The sequence below is a fragment of the Phacochoerus africanus genome, chromosome 2 (genome assembly GCF_016906955.1).
Source record: "Phacochoerus africanus isolate WHEZ1 chromosome 2, ROS_Pafr_v1, whole genome shotgun sequence".
Taxonomy (NCBI): Eukaryota; Metazoa; Chordata; class Mammalia; order Artiodactyla; family Suidae; genus Phacochoerus; species Phacochoerus africanus.
In genome coordinates, this window is record NC_062545.1 from 269,942,262 (window position 1) to 269,961,494 (window position 19,233).

Consider the following 19,233-nt stretch of genomic DNA (forward strand, 5'->3'; position numbering starts at 1 on the left):
ATTTTGTGAAGATAAAATAGTACTTTATCAACGGATAATTCAAGATGAAAATTTTGCTCAATATATGTTTCCTATGGCAAGTATAAAGAGCAACTATAATTAATAACACAAAACTACAAAGTTGTAAGCACAAATACTAAAATCTATTATAAAACAATCAGTATTTTCAAAGTGTTTAGAAATGTTATTTATTTGAAATTATTGTTATTAGCAATAGCTATGAAACTGCAGACAACCTAATCACCCACCACCTCTAAAACTCCTGAGCTGCCCACATTTCTGGCTGTTACAAGCAATCTGCTAATTTGGTGCAATGTAGCCCTCAATTATTTTTCCAATGGGTGTTGTCTCTTTGACAAAACAGAGTTGACTGACACTTGTGATAATAAATAATTTTAGGTTTTACCTTATGATTTCAGGTAAAAATGTTTACAGTTTTGCCTAGAGTAAAAAAATAAATAGTGCCAAAGAAGCTAAATTATTTCTCAATATGAAATCACCAGCATAAGAGCTGAGACCATAAGTAACACTCAATCGCTACCAAATACTCACTCAATGACTTGATTCGACAAATACTTATGAAACACTTGCTATGTGCCAAGCACTAGAGACACAATACTGAGCAAAAAAACTTAAAAGACTTAGCCAATTGGCCACTGCCTTCAATATTTATTGAGTGCCTGTTCTAGATGCAGACAGAGTACAGCAGAAAACGAAGCAGACAGAAAGTCCTGTCCTCATGGAGTTCACATTCTAATGAAGGAGATAAACAAAACAGAGAATTAAATTATACAATAAGACAGACATACTATGGAGAAGAGTATTAGGGCATGCTTGGTGGGTGGAGGCACAGCTGCAATTCCATGAACTGCAATCAAGGAATGCTTCACTGAGAAGGTGACGTTTGAGTTAACCCTTGAAGGAGATGAGAGAACAAGCCATGTGAACTTCCAAAGGAAGAGTGTCACCGAGCAGGGGGAGTAAGCTTGGCACTGTTCAAGAAGTAGCAAAGAGTCCAGCAAGGAAACAAGTAGTAGAGGATGAGGCCATTCGAAGACTCTGTAAAGTGGAGACTCTCTGGAGGGTTGTGAGCATTGATGCAATCCAATGCACATCTTAACAGTATCTCTCTGGCTGCTATGCTAAGGACTGAATGAATGAATGAACACAGCCCACTGTTTTTTTTTTTTTTCTAATAGGAGTTCCCATCATAGCTCAGCAGTTCAAGAACCCAACTAGTATCCATGAGGACTCAGGTTTGATCCCTGGCCTGGTTAAAGATCCGGCACTGCTGTGGCTGTGGTGTAGGCCAGCAGCAACAGCTCCAATTGGACCCCTAGGCTGGGAACTTCCATATGCCGCGGATGCAGCCCTAAAAAAAAAAAAGACAAAAATAAAAATAATAATCTGCTTATATGTTGGTTTTCTCTTCTAAACTCTAAGCTCCTTAAGCACACTGTCTTATTCATCACTGTGCTGCCTGTTTCTAGTAGAGAATGGCTGGCATCCAAAAAGGGATCAGTGTGGAATAAACACACAAACAAACAAATCTTTTTTGTTCCCAAAGGGTTGCACCATGACTTAAAAAAAAAAAAAAAAAAAATGTCCCTTATCCATGGTGCTGGTTCAGTAGATAGGTCTCCAGCTACAGCCTAAGATTTATCTTCCTTTTATTGTCTCCTCTTTTTGAAGTTTGCTTAACCAAGTAGAAGAATTCAATAGTTATATTTCCACTTACCTTGCTCTCAGATTAACCACAACATCAATTACATGAAGCAACACAGTTTATTGCAAGCACCACCCAGGAACCTGAATTCTAACTGCCTAATTACCAGGGGACTAACTACATGGCCTTGGACAAGTGACTTCTTTAAACATCTTTAAACCTGTTTTACACATCAGTCCATTTTGGCATCTGTTAAGTGAGGGGCCTGAACTTTAAGAAAGGTCTCTTCAGCTCTCAAATTCTATTCCAATCACAAGTGAGGAGGAGAATGGAGTTTCTGTCATGGCTCGGCAGAAACGAATCTGACTAGCATCCAAGAGGACGCAGGTTCGATCCCTGGCCTTGCTCAGTGGGTTAAGGATCTGGTGTTGCCATGAGCTATGGTGTAGGTTGCAGACTCAACTAGGATCTGACATTTCTATGGCTGTGGGATAGGCCAGCAGCAGGAGGATGTAATTGGGAATTTACCTAGAGTCCAACTGAAAAGTTCTGTGTGTTTTTGCTTCATACTGTTCTCCCTCAAAGGCCAGAAGAGAAGTTCCCTTGTAGTACAGTGGGTTAAGGATCTGGTGGTGTCGCTGCAATGGCTCAGGCCACTGCTGCGACTCTGGTTCAATCCCTAACCCAAGAAATTCCACATGCTATGGGTTCGGCCAAAAAAAAAAAAAAAAAAAAAAAAGGCCAGAAGAATTCTACTGCGTGTTTTATTTATATCACTGTGCCATGGTTCAGACCCTAAGGATAGAGGTTCAAGACATTCCTTTTTTGACAAAAAGATTTTAATTGCACCAAAATTTTGGCAGCAAACCCTCTACAAAGGTAACCCACATTGATTTCTTTTTTTTTTTGATTTTTGTCTTTTTAGGGCCGCACCTGAAGAATATGGAGGTTCCCAGGTTAAAGGTCCAATCGGAGCCATAGCTGCCAGCCTACACCACGCTGCAGACGTGGCTCGGATCTGGTGTTGCTGTGGCTGCGGTGTAGGCTGGCAGCTATAGCTCCCACTGGATCTTTCTTAAAGTTCTGTAGGCTGGCAGCTATAGGTGGCAGCTAGACCTACACCACAGTTAACGGCAACGCCAGATCCTTAACCGACTGAGCGAGGCCAGGGATCGAACCCACAACCCATGGTTCCTAGTGGGATTCGTTTCTGCTGCAAGAACTCCAATTTTTTTTTTTTTTTTAATGGTTATACCCATAGTATATGGATGTTCCTGAGCCAGGAATCAAATCCAAGCCTCAGCTTGGACCCATGCCACAGCTGTGGCAACACTGGATCCTTTAACCCACTGTGCCAAGCCAGGGATTGAACCCAGGCCTCCATGGAAACCCAAGCTGCTGCAGTCGGATTCCCAACCCACTGTGCCAAAGTGGGATTCCCCACATTGACTGATTTGAACGAGTACTATCGCACCTTTTGTATTTTTTTTAATTTATTGGGGGAGGGCATGGTATGCAGCAGCTTGACTTGGGATCTCGGTCCCCAGTCTAAGTACTAAACCTGGACTGTAGCAGTGAAAGCACTGAGTCCTAACCACCAGACCATCTGGGAATTCCCATCACACCTTTAACACAAAACAAAACAAAACGATATCATGTACGGAAAGTGGTTCCTAGAACTACAAGAGTTAAAGTCAGGAAACACATCTGGAGTCCCAGGTTACTGTCTCTAGCCCGCCTGGGGACTAGCTACGGGATGACCTCAAGTGCGTTGGGTGCTCTGCCTCTATCTCCTTAGGGCCAAAATATCCTATGTCCTGCTGATTCACCTCTTAGGGATACTTACAAAAAGTAAAAAAGCACTGTTCAAATCGAAGGCGCAATATTACTGACTTTTCCTGTTCTGGCTACTCTGTTTGGAGGAAAAATAAGCTGTCAACTACCAAACTCATTCATTTGACTCCTAATGAATGAAGGACAGCATAAAATAATCTCAACTAGCAGATAATCCCCAAATTACTTTTATGTGACTCTGCAAGGTGCCTTGTACTTTTGACTAAAGCTTTCATAACCTCAATAAGTGATAAGTTATTATTGTTATTAAAAAAACTGTACTAACTTTGCTAGTTACCTTTTATAACCTTCTAGATCACCTTTTTTTTTTTTTTTTAACCACCATTAGATGGATCAAACTTGAGGACAGAACAGCAGGACTGGCCTCATTCTGCCTATAAAGTTATATAGTTAGGGTGAGAATGCTTCATAAAATACAATTGAAGTATAATAATTAATTCTCTGGATTCCAGTTACTCATTTATTTAGCAAGCATTTAACATCACTTACGAAACCGTCAGAGGTATATTCTATTACTATTCATGTTTTACAAATCAGTAAACTGAGCCTTGCCAAGGCCACATAAGTAGTGACAGGTAGAACCAGGATAAAACCAAAGTTAGCCTGGCTCCAGAATCCCTGCTCTGAACAACTATAATATACTGCCTCAAATTTCCAGTTTAAGCCCATTTCATCACAATCTTCTAAATCCTCTTCTCTCACTCGTCTAGATACAGGTCAGACTTACCAGTTCATTCAAGAAATTCAACAAGTATGAATACCTACAACATGCTGGGAATCAGGAGTAAAAAGCACAAAGTCACAGGCCCTATCCCAAGAGGCTTACAGGCAAGCAAGATAAGCACATAAATGGTCACAATAAAGGATGCGAGCAATGCTAGAGGATTCTACGTAACAACGAACTATGGAAACACAGAGGAGAGAGATCGAAATGAAACTGCATCCTCAGACGAGGCTTCACAGAGATGACTTAAGATCAAAATAACGGAAGTGTTCACTTCCAACCTCGCTTAAGAATGCGGGCAAGGGAGTTCCCGTCGTGGCGCAGTGGTTAACGAATCCGACTAGGAACCATGAGGTTGCGGGTTTGGTCCCTGCCCTTGCTCAGTGGGTTAAGGATCCGGCGTTGCCGTGAGCTGTGGTGTAGGTTGCAGACGCGGCTCGGATCCTGCGTTGCTGTGGCTCTGGCGTAGGCCGGCGGCTACAGCTCCGATTCAACCCCTAGCCTGGGAACCTCCATATGCTGCGGGAGCGGCCCAAGAAATAGCGACAACAACAACAACAACAAAAAGAATGCAGGCGAGGAGCTCCCACTGGGGCGAAAAGGGATTGGTGGCGTCTTGGGAGCACTGGGACGTGGGTTTGATACCCGGCCTGGGCACAGTGTGTTAAGGACCTCGTGTTGTTGCAGCTTTGGCTTAGGTCAGGACTGTGGCTACGATCTGATCCCTGGCCTGGGAGCTCGATATGCGGAGGGGCCGCCAAAAATGGAAGGGGAAAAAAAAAAAAAAAAGAATGGGGACAAAAGGGAGCTGGCAATTAAACAGTCTATAATGCTGGTTCCTGGTTCAAACATGTTTACAATAAATGTGCTCTAGATCTGTCCTATGAACTGCAGATTAACATCAGGCCACGCACTGGTTACTGCCCAGGCAGGGAGAGGATAACTTTCGGAGTGGGGTAAGTAGAGGGAATAAGGAAGGTTGGGGAAAAGATACATGACAAGGACTCAGTGCAAGCAATCACGTGCCAGACTACTTGGGTTTAAATCTGGACTCAGCCACCCACTTACTGTGGGACCTCGGGAAAGGAGCAATTTCTGTACCTCTATTTCTTCATCTATAAGTGGAAACAGTTTTGGTGCCTATCTCATGGGACTGTTGTGAAGACTGAAAGAATTCATAAATGTTGTGTGCATGTCACAGCACCTGGCCCATAATAAGCACTATCCAATGTTTACCATTATTGTTAGTTTTTATTCCCTGGTCTAAAATGAATCTTCAAAGATGAGAAGCTGGATGGCTGGAAGAAAGCTCAAAGACACAAACCCATCTGCTTCCAAGTTGAAGAGACTACATGAGACAAGGCACTAAATAAGAAACAGCAGAACATGTAGTTAGTAACTAAAACTACACGGAGCTCAAAGATGCTGATTAGATTAGCATTTCAAAGAGACTGCTCTGGCAACTGCACAGAAGATTAATCTCATGGACAAGACACAAGATTAGTTATGAAGCTGTGACTACAGCCCAGGCAAGAGACAATGAAATCTGAAGACAGACAGTGAAAGATAGGCCTATGAATTTAAGATAGTTAAAAAAAAAATTGAGGAGATAAAACTGGTAGTACTTGGTGACTGAGTGGATGTGGAGGGTTAAGGAGAAGGGGAAGTTTATGGCCTGCATGACATCACCAACAGATGAAACTGTGAACTCAAAAGTGGGAATAGCTTAACAGAGGGGAAATGAAGAACTATGTTTCAGACACAATAAAGCTTGAGATGTCTAGGAAGTTCCCGTCATAACTCAGTGGTTAACGAATCTGACTAGGAACCATGAGGTTGTGGGTTCGATCCCTGGCCTCGCTCAGTGGGTTAAGGATCCAGCGTTGCTGTGAGCTGTGGTGTAGGTTGCAGATGCGGCTCGGATCCCGCGCTGCTGTGGCTCCCATGTTGCTGTGGCATAGGCCAGCGGCAACAGCTCTGATTAGACCCCTAGCCTGGGAACCTCCATATGCCACAGGTGCAACCCTGGAAAGAAAAAAAGACCAAAAAAAAAAAGCTTGAGATGTCTACGGACCACCCAAACAGAGACCATTATGATGCAAACCAGACAGCCCAGGAAAAAGGCCCGAGCCAATCTGGGAAACAACAACATATAAGTGACACATGAATGACAGGCAAACCTGAAACCTAGGAGAAGATCTAAGCAAATTCGGAAGACACCTACATATAAATGACAGATGAAGCCATGGACATGAATGAGTTTACTGAGGGAGAATATGCTAGGAAACGAGAGCAGTAATCCAGTCCTCCCTCTGCATATGCATATACAGTCCTCCCTCTGCGTATGCAGGTTCTGCATCTGCAGACTGAACCAAGTGCAGCTAGAGTTCAGTTGGTTGGTTGAATCCACAGAAGCTGAACCCAGGATATGGAAGGCTGACTGTACTCTGCCATTTTATGGAGGGACTTGAGCATCTGTGAATTCTGGTATCCACAGGTTCTGGAATGAATTCCCCATGGATACAGAAGGACGACGGTAGTTAAAGGATGAGCCAAGAAAAAGAAATCCCAGAACCTCTAGCAACAACAACAATAACAACAACAACAACAAAAGACAAAAATAAATAAATAAAAAATAAATAAGGAGTTCCCGTCGTGGCGCAGTGGTTAACGAATCCGACTAGGAACCATGAGGTTGCGGGTTTGGTCCCTGCCCTTGCTCAGTGGGTTAAGGATCCGGCGTTGCCGTGAGCTGTGGTGTAGGTTGCAGACGCGGCTCGGATCCCGCGTTGCTGTGGCTCTGGCGTAGGCCGGTGGCTACAGCTCCAATTCAACCCCTAGCCTGGGAACCTCCATATGCCGCAGGAGCGGCCCAAGAAATAGCAACAACAACAACAACAACAACAAAAGACAAAAAATAAATAAATAAAGAAATCCCAGAACCTCTGAAAATCAACTCAACCTTTCTCTAGATTCTCAAGTTAGGATCTGTGCTGTAGAAAATCTCAAATATCTAAGTAGTTACAGTCATCCCTCAGTATCCTTGAGAGACTGTTTCCAGGACCACTGCAGATACTAAAATCTGTGGCTGCTCAAGTCCTGGAGTTGGCCCTCCCTTACACCTTACTGGAAAAAAAAAAAAAAAATCTGTGTGTAAGTGGACTGGTGCAATTAAACCCATGTTGTCCAAGAGTAAATTAAACTTTTTTCACTGGCTTCTCCCACTCCCTGCATTTCCAAGTAAGAAGTTCTAACTACTGGATTATGGAGTCCTTTAGAGCAAAGGACTCGAAGTCTTATTTGGCTTCCTGTCACTAATCCCCATTATAAGGTCTGGTGTACACATGCTTGTTGAACATGGTTGAAGAGATAAAATTGGAAAATTTCCCATTTATCAAAACAAAAGGGCTCGTGGAATGCCTAGCGTTGCTTCCAGCCCAGACTAGAGCAACAGAAAGCCTGAAGAAAGCAGAAAGGTGGCAGACCTTGCACACTGCTGGTGGGGATGTAAAATGGTGCAGCCCCCTTTAAAAACAATTTGGCAGTTCCAAAGAATGGGTTTTTTTGTTGTTGTTGTTGTTGTTGTTTTGTCTTTTTGCCTTTTCTAGGACCGCTCCTACGGCATATGGAGGTTCCCAGGCTAGGGGTCTAATCGGAGCTGTTGCCACTGGCCTATATGTATCTATATATCCAACAGAATTGAAAACATATGTTCACATAAAAACTTGTAATGTTCTTAGCACTATTACTCATAAGAGCCAAAGAGTAGAGGAGTTCCTGCTATGGCTCAGCAGGTTAAGAACCTGACAATAGTGTCCATGAGGATGTGGGTTCAACCCCTTGTCTAAGTGGGTTAAGGATCCAGCATTGCTGGGAGCTGCAGCACAGGCCTCAGCTGCAGCTCCGATTCGACCCCTTTCCTGGGAACTTCCACATGACACAGGTGAGGCCATAAAAGGAAAAGGGAAAAAAAGAGCCAAAGAGTGGAAATAACCCAAGTCTCCATCAACTGATAAAGGGATAGGCAAAATGTGGCACTTCCTTACAATGGAATATTATTCAGCAATAAAAAGAAATGAAGTACTGATACATGCTCCAATACGGATGAACCTTGACAACATTACGCTAAGTAAAAGAAGTCAGACACAAAAGGCCACATACTGTGTGATTCCATTTACGTGAAAGGTTCAGAACAGGTAAATCCACAAGAGACAGAAAGCAGATTAATGGCTGCCAGTGGCTGGAGGAGTGAGGAATGAGGATTGATTGCTGATGGGCATGGGGTTTCTTTTTGGGTGATAAACCATTAAAATGTACATTTTTAAAAGGGTGAATTTTAAAATACATGAGTTATATCTCAATTTTAAAGGGAAGTGGGCTAGAAACACAGGAAGGCTAGAATCCATTGCTGCATTCTAGAATTCCTTCTAGTTCAGGTGATTCCAACACAAGGATACTAACAAATCCCTTAAGTGAACAATACCAGCAACAGTAACCATAAAAAAATTTTAAACAATTTGTAATAAAAGTTGATTACATCCGATAGACGTCGAATTCCTCATGCAAAAATCAGAGATTCTAAGGTTTTTTCCTGGGGAAAGGAGAACTTTCGTATCCATTAGTGACCCAGGTGGAGGTAACCAGTCTATATTTCTAATTGAGGGAGATTAAAGCCAAGAGCCAGAATACCCAACAGAACTCTTAACTTTGCTGAAGCGAACGCTCATGCACTGAGAAGCTTCTCCTACCAAAGCACCGGACACTGCTTTAATTCAGGCCAGAGCCGGGCCTGGGAAACCACAGAGTTAACACAATGCCTCTGTCAGCAACCTGCTGAGCTACTGGTCTTTGGGGAGTAATTCTACTCTTCACTTTGGAATAAACCAAAGGAGGGGGATACAACAAGAAAGACAACATGGCATGACAGACACAACAAAGCCTCTGGAGAGCTTGGGCGTGCCCCCAATTCCACCATCCAGCAGCTGAGAAAACTGGGAAAGTCACAATTTCTCCGAACCTCAGTAAGACATTATCTCATACCTCATAAAGCTGCTGTCACAGTGTGGAGCCCAAAAGTGACACTCAAATACTACTATCCTTCTCGAGTCACCAAAAAATAGTTGCCGGTACTGTTCATTTAGGGGTCATATTGGAAAATAAGACTCATGGACCTCTTTGCTATGAGGTACTCAAACACACATTCTCATACCTAAACTTAGAAAACAAACAAAAAAATAACCAAATTAGAATCCTTAACTTCCTTTCTAGGAAGCCCACCCCCACCATTCAATTTCTAATCCCATGGATCTCTTCTCTCTCTAGATTTCACTCACTTCCCTTTATCTCCTTAATCCAACCCAAGCCACCTTTTCTCACCTAGGCCATAGCAACCGTTTCCGAACTTTTCTTAAATTCCTTCAAAAACTTGCCAAATTCCTTAATATAACTGAACTCGCTACCTCTGCAGCCCCACCTTCCATTCATCCCTTTTGTTCTTTCTACTCCAGCCATACTCAATTTTCAGCAGCCTCCCCGCTTTTGACCAGTTTTTCCTCTCCTTCCACCTGGCTTAAACATCACCTTCTCTTTCACCCTTCAGATCCCTATTTAGACCAGGAAGGTAGGACAGTATCTAAGTCCAGATTAAGTCCTCCTCCATACTCACTTTTACTCTCATTACTCTAACATTCCTCAAGCCAGGATGTACTTCTCCAACTAGGCTGTACTTCCATTACTAGACTGCAAGGCCCACAAAAGCTGGGTCCGTGCTTGGAGTTTTCATTGCTTAGGACCCAGACACAGTGGTTTGGTTACCTCCACCTGGGTCACTAATGGATAGGAAAGTTCTCCTTTCCCCAGACTAGTTCCATGCATATACACACAGCAGATACTGACCGAATAAATAAATGAATGACTGCAATTAAGCAAAAAGTTTAACTAAGTGGAAGATGTTACATATAATAATTTCTTCATAGAAAAACATTTTAACAGAGTTCCCATCGAGGCTCAGTGGTTAATAAACCTCACTAGAATCCATGAAGACTCAGGTTTGATCCCTGGCCTCGCTCAGTGGGTTGAGGATCTGACATTGCTGTGAGCTGTGGTTTCAGTCACAGAAACGGCTCGGATCTGGCGTTGCTGTGGCGGTGGTGTAAGCAGGCAGCTACAGCTCTGATTTGACCCCCAGCCTGGGAACCTCCATATGCCGCGGGTACAGTCTTTAAAAGACAAAAGACAAAAAAAAATATTTTAAATTTTTTTTAATTTGGAAGAAAATTACAGATACAAACAAATGCAATTTCTCACAACAACTATGGGGGAAAAGGGACTTAAGCACACATGCACCTTCTAAAACTTTAACAGCAAATATCAAATATAATCAAAAAGAGGTAAACTACTACCTCAGTGGGAACAGTACTCCTAATGTTCAGTTTTAGGACTTAACTCTTAACTGGAAAAAGCAGGAAAGGAACAAATAATGCAAATTAAAAGCATTATAGTCAAATCATGCACTGAAGTAAAAATCAGTGGAATTTTTTTTTTGCCAGCCCCCTCCCCACCAAAAAAAGAATATCCACACACCTGACAAAACCTTGGCTTACTCCAAATAGCCCAAGTGAAGGTTATGTGAAATACTTCAAATTCCAAAAGCACTCAGCACTGCAAAGAGTGTGGGAAGAGAATGTTCTAAGCACAGACTAATGGCCAGAAGTTACAAATGAAATAAACCCTGATGCATGATAATTATCTAAGGAATTCTAAATTGGACTGTATATATTTGTTCTGAAGTCATCAGTCAAGCTTCAACTTCTGAAACACATTAAAAATGCTTAACACATTTTTTAGGGAGTTCCCGTCATGGCACAGTGGAAACGAATCCGACTAGGAACTATGAGGTTGCAGGTTCAATCCCTGGCCTCCCGCAATGGGTTAAGGATCCAGCATTGCTGTGAGCTGTGGTATAGGTCGCAGATGCGGCTAGGATCCCGCATTGCTGTGGCTGTGGTGTAGGCTGGCGGCTACAGCTCCAATTAGACCGTAGCCTGGGAACCTCCATATGTGGTGGGTACGGCCCTAAAATGGACAAAAACAAAAAACAAAAAACAATGCTTAACATATTTTTTGTCTCACATATAAATGACAGAGATTCATTATTAAAGATAATTAATTTTAAAGTTCCTGTTGTGGCGCAGCAGAAACAAATCTGACTAATATGCATGAGGATGTAGGTTCGATCCCTGGCCTCACTCAGTGGGTTAAGGATTTGGCATTGCCGTGAGTTGTGGGGTAGGTTGCAGACGTGGCTCGGATTCCTCATTGCTGTGGCTATGTCCTAGGCTGGAAGCTGTAGCTCTGATTTGATCCCTAGCCTGGGAACTTCCATATGCTGGGGGTGTGGCCCTAAAAAGACCAAAAAAAAAAAAAAAAGAGAGAGAGAACTACTTTTCTTTGCCTAGTTTAGGATATATAAATATCACATTTCAGACTCAGTTTTTGTATCTGGATTTTTTTTTAATACCAACAATTTCAATTCTTAGCATGTGTTTGTTCCTTACACTAATAAGAACACAAGTTATACCAAATCAGAATATTTATTAGCATTTTGGGGATGTGACCATTTTTAATTCTGTTTATATTTTAATTCAGCAACTTTAATCCAGTGATCAAAACTTCATTAGCTTGTAAACAAACTCTCAGGTAAACTGAACTGACCCACATCAGGATCTTAAGCAAATGAATAAGTACAAAAAGAGGCAGAGATTATAAATTAGGGGCAGACAAATCTGTATCTCGCCCCACACCGGTAAAGAGCATTCTATCAATATAGTGAAATGCTAATCTCCTAATTAACAACCTAATTAGGTAATTATGGCTTTGCAGAGGGATGCCGAAATGAAATATGACAACATGGTCACCTCTTTATATGGCACCTGTGGGCCTTTTCAGCTGTCATTGCAAAGAGTGCAATATCAATTTGAACAGATGACAAAGTGCTGTCATTTTTCATTCTGATAATATACAGAATGCTTTGGACAGAAGTAGTTTACAAAAAGAAACATCTTGCATGATATTTTCCTAATTTAAATATGCTCAATACTTTGTTAAATTTTTTGCATGTTTTTGTATATTATATATATGAGAATTACCATGCACATTAGGAAAAAATGAGACATCAGGCTTAACTGTACTACAATTTCAATTATGAAGTACATAATTAGCTAAGAGTAAAAGGCACAATTCTTCATGACATTTTATTTTCTTTTGGCTTGGTTTGGGGTTTTTGTTTTCGGGGTTTTTTTAGCCTTGTGCAGCAGTGTGATTGGGATCTCAAGTTTCCAGACCAGAGACTGAACCTGGGCCACAGCAGTGAAAGCACTGAGTCCTGAACACTAGACTGCCAGGGAACTCTTTCAGGAGATTTTAATATTCATACATTTGAATACTGCTATCAAAAAAACTAAAATCCAAATTAACTTTGATCTTTAACTTTTTGTTGTTGTTGTTTTGCCCTTTCTAGAGCTGCTTCCTACAGCATATGGAGGTTCCCAGGCTAGGGGTCTAATCGCAGCTGTAGACACCAGCCTACGCCAGAGCCACAGCAACGCCAGATCCAAGCCGCATCTGCGACCTACACCACAGCTCACGGCAACGCCAGATCCTTAACCCACTGAGGGAGGCCAGGGATCGAACCCACAAACTCATGGTTCCCAATCAGATTTGTTAACCACTGCTCCAGATGATCTTAAACTTTTTTCTTACATAATTTTTTAAAAGTGAGATGGAAATTCATATTTACAATTTTCCTTACCAAAAAAGCACTTCCCAAGATACAAATATTCAACTCACATAAAAGCTCTATATGCCAATGGCCAGTTTTACAGAGATAGGTATGTACTCTCTCCAAAAGACAGACCTGTCACAGGGCTACTCACTGTCCCACTGGCCACTAAAGAGGTGATGGTAGCACTGGGACTCACTGTCGCACTGGTTCCACCGACATGAATATGACACTTCTTTCAAGAAATTTTTGGGGAGGAGAGGACAGCTAGCCTGGGAACCACAACATTATTTAGGTCAAGATACAGGAAACCATATTCTAAGTGTAAAACAACTGAGGTTAAAACTAACTTGAAAATACAATCCATTTATAACTTCAAATCACCTGCATTAGAGAAAACTTTGGTCAAAAGAATGTGTACTAGATCTACTCATATTTCTCAATTATGAGTTAAACTAAAATGATTTTTTATTGAAAAATATTTTTTTTTCTTTTTAGGGCCACACCTGAGGCATATGGAAGTTCAGAGGCTGGGATCGAAGTGGAGCCACAGCAACTTGGGATCCAAGCCATATCTGCAACCTACACCACAGCTCAGCGACCTACACCACAGCTAAGGTATCACCAGATCCTTAACCCACTGAGTGAGGCCAGGGATCAAACCTGTGCCCTCATGGATACTAGTTGGGTTGTTAACCAGCTGAGCCACAATGGGAACTCCCTATAACCTTTTTCACTTCTATTATTATGTCATTAACATGTCACTAAAATTCTTCAGAAACACCTAAAATGCTCATACAATATTTCCATTTTATGGCTTTCACATAATCTTTTAGCTCTTTGAATACTCAAGATGTTTCTAATTACTGCTGTTATACTGTCGGAGTGAACATATTTGAACATGAATATTTTTCTACATTTCTGATTATTTCTTCAACAAGATTCTTAGAAATGACATTACAAGCTCAAAAGGCATGCATGACTTTTTGTGACAAATCACCTTTTTGTGATAAATACTACCAAAGTACTTTTCCAGAAAAGTTTTACCAATTTTATTCCCACTAGTAATGTATGAGTGATCATCTCACTACCAACCTCTGCCAGCAATGAGTATTATTAGGTCTTTAAATTTCATTAAGAGTATACTTGTAACCAAATACTCTTGGTACACAATCAATAAAAACTTTTTGTAAGCATTAAGTTTAAAATGAATAAGAAGGAATACCTTCTGCAGCTCCATACCCAAAAAACAAACAACCCCATCAAAAAATGGGCAGAAGATCTAAACAGACAGTTCTCCAAAGAAGACATACAGGTGGCCAAAAACACAGGAAAAGATGTTCAACATCACTCATTATTAGGGAAATGCAAATCAAAACCACTCTGAGGTACCACCTTACACCAGCCAGAATGGACATCATCAAAAAGTCTACAAACAATAAGTGCTGGAGAGGGTGTGGAGAAAAAGGAACCCTAGTACACTGTTGGTGGGATTGGAAATTGGTGCAACCACTGTGGAAAGCAGGATGGAGATTCCTCAGAAAACTAAAAATAGAACTCCCATTCGATCCAGCAATCCCACTCCTGGGCATCTATCCAGAGAAAACCACAACTCGCAAAGACACATGTACTCCAATGGTCACTGCAGCACTACTTTCAATAGCCAAGACATGGAAACAACCTAAATGTCCATCGACAGAGGAGTGGGTCAAGAAGATGTGGTACATATACACAATGGAATATTACTCAGCCATTAAAAAGAATGAAATACCGGCATTTTTTGCAACATGGATGGACCCAGAAACTATCATGCTAAGTGAAGTCAGCCATACAATGAGACACCAACATCCAATGCTTTCACTGACGTGTGGAATCTGAAAAAAGGACAGACTGAATTTCTTTGCAGAACAGATGCTGACTCACAGACACTGAAAAACTTATGGTCTCTGGAGGAGACAGTTTGGGGGGTGGGGGGATAAGCCTGGGCTGTGGGATGGTAATTCTGTGAAATCAGATTGTTAGGATCATTATACAAATATAGATGTGATAAATTCATTTGAGTAATAAAAAATTTTTAAAAATTTAAAAAATAAATAAAATAAATAAAATGAGTAAGAAGGTCATAGTTGATGATTCTCCCTCAAACAAGGGGCAGTTCCAATATCCAAATCTAGAACAGCAGCAGAATAGTGACAAAGGCACCGCAGTATGTATGTATGTATTTTTGCTTTTTAGAGCTGCAGGTGCAACATATGGAAGTTCCCAGGCTAGAGGCTGAATTGGAGGTACAGCTGCCAGCCTACACCACAACCATGACAACTTGGCATCTAAGCTGTGTCTTCGACCTACACCACAGCTCACTGCAACACCAGATCCCCTACCCACTGAGCAAGGCCAGGGATCAAACCCACACCCTCATGGATACTAGTCAGATCCTCTTCCACTGTGTCACAACGGGAACTTCCAGCACTGTAGTATTTAGTCTGAAAAAAACAAAGGTTCAAATCCCAGCTTTGCCATTATCAGAAGCTTTCTACCTTGAATCACTTTACTTCTCTAAGCTTCAATATCAGCATTTGTAAGATGGGAATGGAGAGAATATAATATACCCCTAGTTCTGACAACTTCAAAAGGTAGTCATGGGCACACAAAAAGGTAATATAAGCAACTGGTAGTGTTATCGTTATTTAACAAATCAATTTCTTTACTAGCCTAAAAATAACACACTGAAATATGCTACTGAATTACTGAAACCATTTTCTCAATAGTGCCCAGTTGATAGGCACACTAAATCACAAAGCACAACTAGAAATTAACAAGACTAATTTCATGACCCAGACAAGAAAACAAATCTCACTCCAAGCTCCCAATGTGGCTCAGCAGACTAGTATGAGGATGCAGGCTGCTCAGTAGGTTAAAGATCTGGCATTGCCATGAGCTGTGGTGTGGGTTGCAGATGCAGCTTGGATCTGGCATTGCTGTGGCTGTGGCACAGGCCGCAGCTGTAGCTCCAATTTGACCCCCAGCCTGGGAACTTCCATGTGCTGCAGGTACAACCCTACAAAGAAAAAAAAAAGCGAATCTCACTCCTTTACATAAAATCATTTCTTGTCTACATTATACTAAGATCTGAATGGTTTCTACCCCCGAATGCTGGTACCTGCACCTCTCCAGAAGCATCATGGTACTAGGACGTACATAAGCTGTTTCATCTAATCCTCACAAGGACAATATATGCGATTGGCAATTTTGTCCTCATGTACTGAAATCCAGGTGGGCGTGACACCAAAGCCCCACCTTACACTGCTTCAAGATCCAAGCCTGCTCCTCAGTTCTTTCTCAGTCTCCTGTATGCCAGCAACTAAAGTGTAGATTAAAATTTTACTTGTTTTAAAAAGAAAACCATTCTAGTGTTCCCCTGTGGTGAGTGGGTTAAGGATCCTGGGATGGCTAAAAAATAAATAATTAAAATAAAAAGAAAACCGTTCCTTCAAAGAATTTTCTACCAATTTCGCTGCAGAAAGAGTGTTTATTTATAATACAGTAACTTAAAATGAGTCCACAGGGAACTAAAAAAATGTTATTTTTTGAAGTTTCACACATTTTGATTCATTTTGACAGCATCAATAATAAAAACATATTCATAAAAATATACTCAAGTACAGGTTATGAATCTAATACTACATATATTTAGTCTTAAATGTGACATAATATTCAATTTATTTCACAAGCAATTACCATAATTTAACGCCACTAGTTATTCTAATACCTTCCTGCTATTTCCAGATTTTAAGTTTTGTGGTTTAAAAGGTGTCTCCCATTTTTCTCATTTTCAATTACCTAAAACTATTTTCTTCTTAGGGTTCAAATTTTGTATTTCCTATATTAAATCTATTTCCTCAATATACCTAGACTGCTGCCAACTAGAGTTAATAAATTTTGAATGACTGCTCAGGATTTATTTTCCTCATTTTTATATTCTAGGTTATTTCCTTATATGGTAAGAGTATGAATGAAAACGAGTATCTAGAAGGCCAATATTTCTTCAATTTTCACCTTGTTGGAATCTGGATATTAAAATAAAAGTAAATTAGAGGAGTTCCCATCATGGCTCAGCGGAAACAAATCTGACTAGCATCCATGAGGACGCAGGCTCAATCGATGACCTCACTCAGTGGGTTAAGGATCCGGTGTTGTCATGAGCTGTGGAGTAGGTCACAAATGTGGCTCAGATCCCGAGATGCTGTGGCTATAGCAAAGGCTGGCAGCTGCAGCTCCGATTTGACCCCTGGCCTGGGAACTTACATATGCTGTGGGTGCGGCCCTAAAAAAGACAAGGAAAAAAAAATTCTGTATATATAGAGTCAACAAAGTACTGTGTGCATCTGAGGGAGCACCTGGCCTGTCACGGTCCTTTCCCAGAAGTAATGAACAAAAAACAGGGGGAAGAGCTAACAGTGATTCCCTACCTGCCATCAGGAGAGGAGAAGCATTTTAGATCTGACCATTCCCTGGAGTTCCCATCAAGGATCAGCAGTAACAAACCTCAGCAGTACCCATGAGGATGCAGGTTTGATCCCTGGCCTCACTCAATGGGTTAAGGATCCGGTGTTGCCATGAGCTCTGATGTAGATCACAGATGCAGCTCAGATTCCACATTGCTGTGGCTGTGGTGCAGGCCAGAAGCAAAAGCTCTGATTCAATCCCTAGCCCAGGAACTTCCATATGCCGCAGGTGTGGCCCTAAAAAGCAAAAAAAAAAAAAAAGATTTGACCGTTCTCCACTGAGGTCTGCCAGTAATCAGCTGTGTGATTTTTAGGCATGTCAATTAGAATCAGAAAGCTTGACATACAGAAAAGAATTCACCAAGACTTCAACTGCGCTCACTCATGATCATCCAGATCAAAAAAAAGATACAAAGGTTTGTAAATGACTTGACCAAAATCAAAAGGCTGTTAGCCGCATACCTGCATTCGAATTCAAGCCCTTCTCTGTCTAGTGCACTTCCTGCTACACTGTAATTCACTGAGCGCCAATTTCTTCATCTCAAGGGGTTATGATAACGCCCCTTGTTCGCTTCATGTAATGTAGAGAAGACCAAAAGAGACAAGCAATCTGATGGCATTTAAAGTGCTAAGAGCACAAATGCATTACCAGGTCATCACTTCATCCTAACCCCATCCCACCAGAAATTTAGCCCGATTATACAATAAAAGCATTCGCCCTGCCACTTCCCCAAAGATATCAATGTAAGTCAGGTACAGCGACCCTGAACTCCAGTAATTTACCAGTAGCTTTCTGATCAATAATCACAAGTGCATTGGTACCCAAACTTTCAGTGATCACTTAGTTTAGAGTTCAAAATCAGGCAGCCTATGACTGTACGTAATCCACAAGTGTGCTTTGGTCTACATGCCATTTTTTAATGGCAATTTTTCTTTTTCTTTTTCTTTAAGGCCACACCTGCAGCATGTGGAAGTTCCCAGACCAGGGAATGAATCTAAGCCATGGCTGCAAACTCCACCGCAGCTGCAGCAATGCCATTTCCTTTAACGCACTATACCAGGCCAGGGACTGAACCCATGCCTTGCAGTGACCCAAGCCCCACCAAAGAGTCTTAACCCACTGTGCCACAGCAAGAACTTCTTAATGGCAATTTTTTAAACTAAATACGTTAAAATCCAGGTTTCCAGCATTTCTTGAAAACAATCGGAATAAGGGACACTAGTCTCATTTCCTCACACGACAACAAGCAACTGGAGCTGAGTAATGACTACCGCTACCTTCAGATTGACTGGCCATACACCCTCCAGTTCACAAGGTCTGTCCTACTCTTTATATGACATCGTGGGACTCTTGAGGTAGAGCTCAAAAAAGAACTAAATTAATAAATATTTATTTACTCTTTTGGTCAACTTCTTTTTGCATTATCAACTCACTAGCTCTGTGATTCTTGGGTAACACCCTTAACCACTAAGGCTTAGGTTACTCATGTATTAAGCGGGGTGATACCATCTGTCTCACAGAATGATGAAGGTCAAAGGAAATAAGGCGTACAAAAACATTTAACAATGACTAAAATACAGGGCTCAATTATTTTAAATTTAACACAAGCTGAAATGTGCTAACCTCTGAGTCAAAACTTTTCAAATACTTCAAATTCACAGAAAACACAAGTCCAGGGCATCTCCCATGGGAGAAAAAAATGTA

At 41.4% G+C, this 19,233-nt stretch overlaps 1 protein-coding gene across 9 annotated transcripts in view; it reads right to left on the reverse strand.

The window, feature by feature from the left end:
- Positions 1 to 19,233, reverse strand: part of MAPKAP1 (MAPK associated protein 1) — a 249,495-nt gene that overhangs the window by 226,160 nt on the left and 4,102 nt on the right. The gene's annotated exons all lie outside the window — the stretch shown is intronic.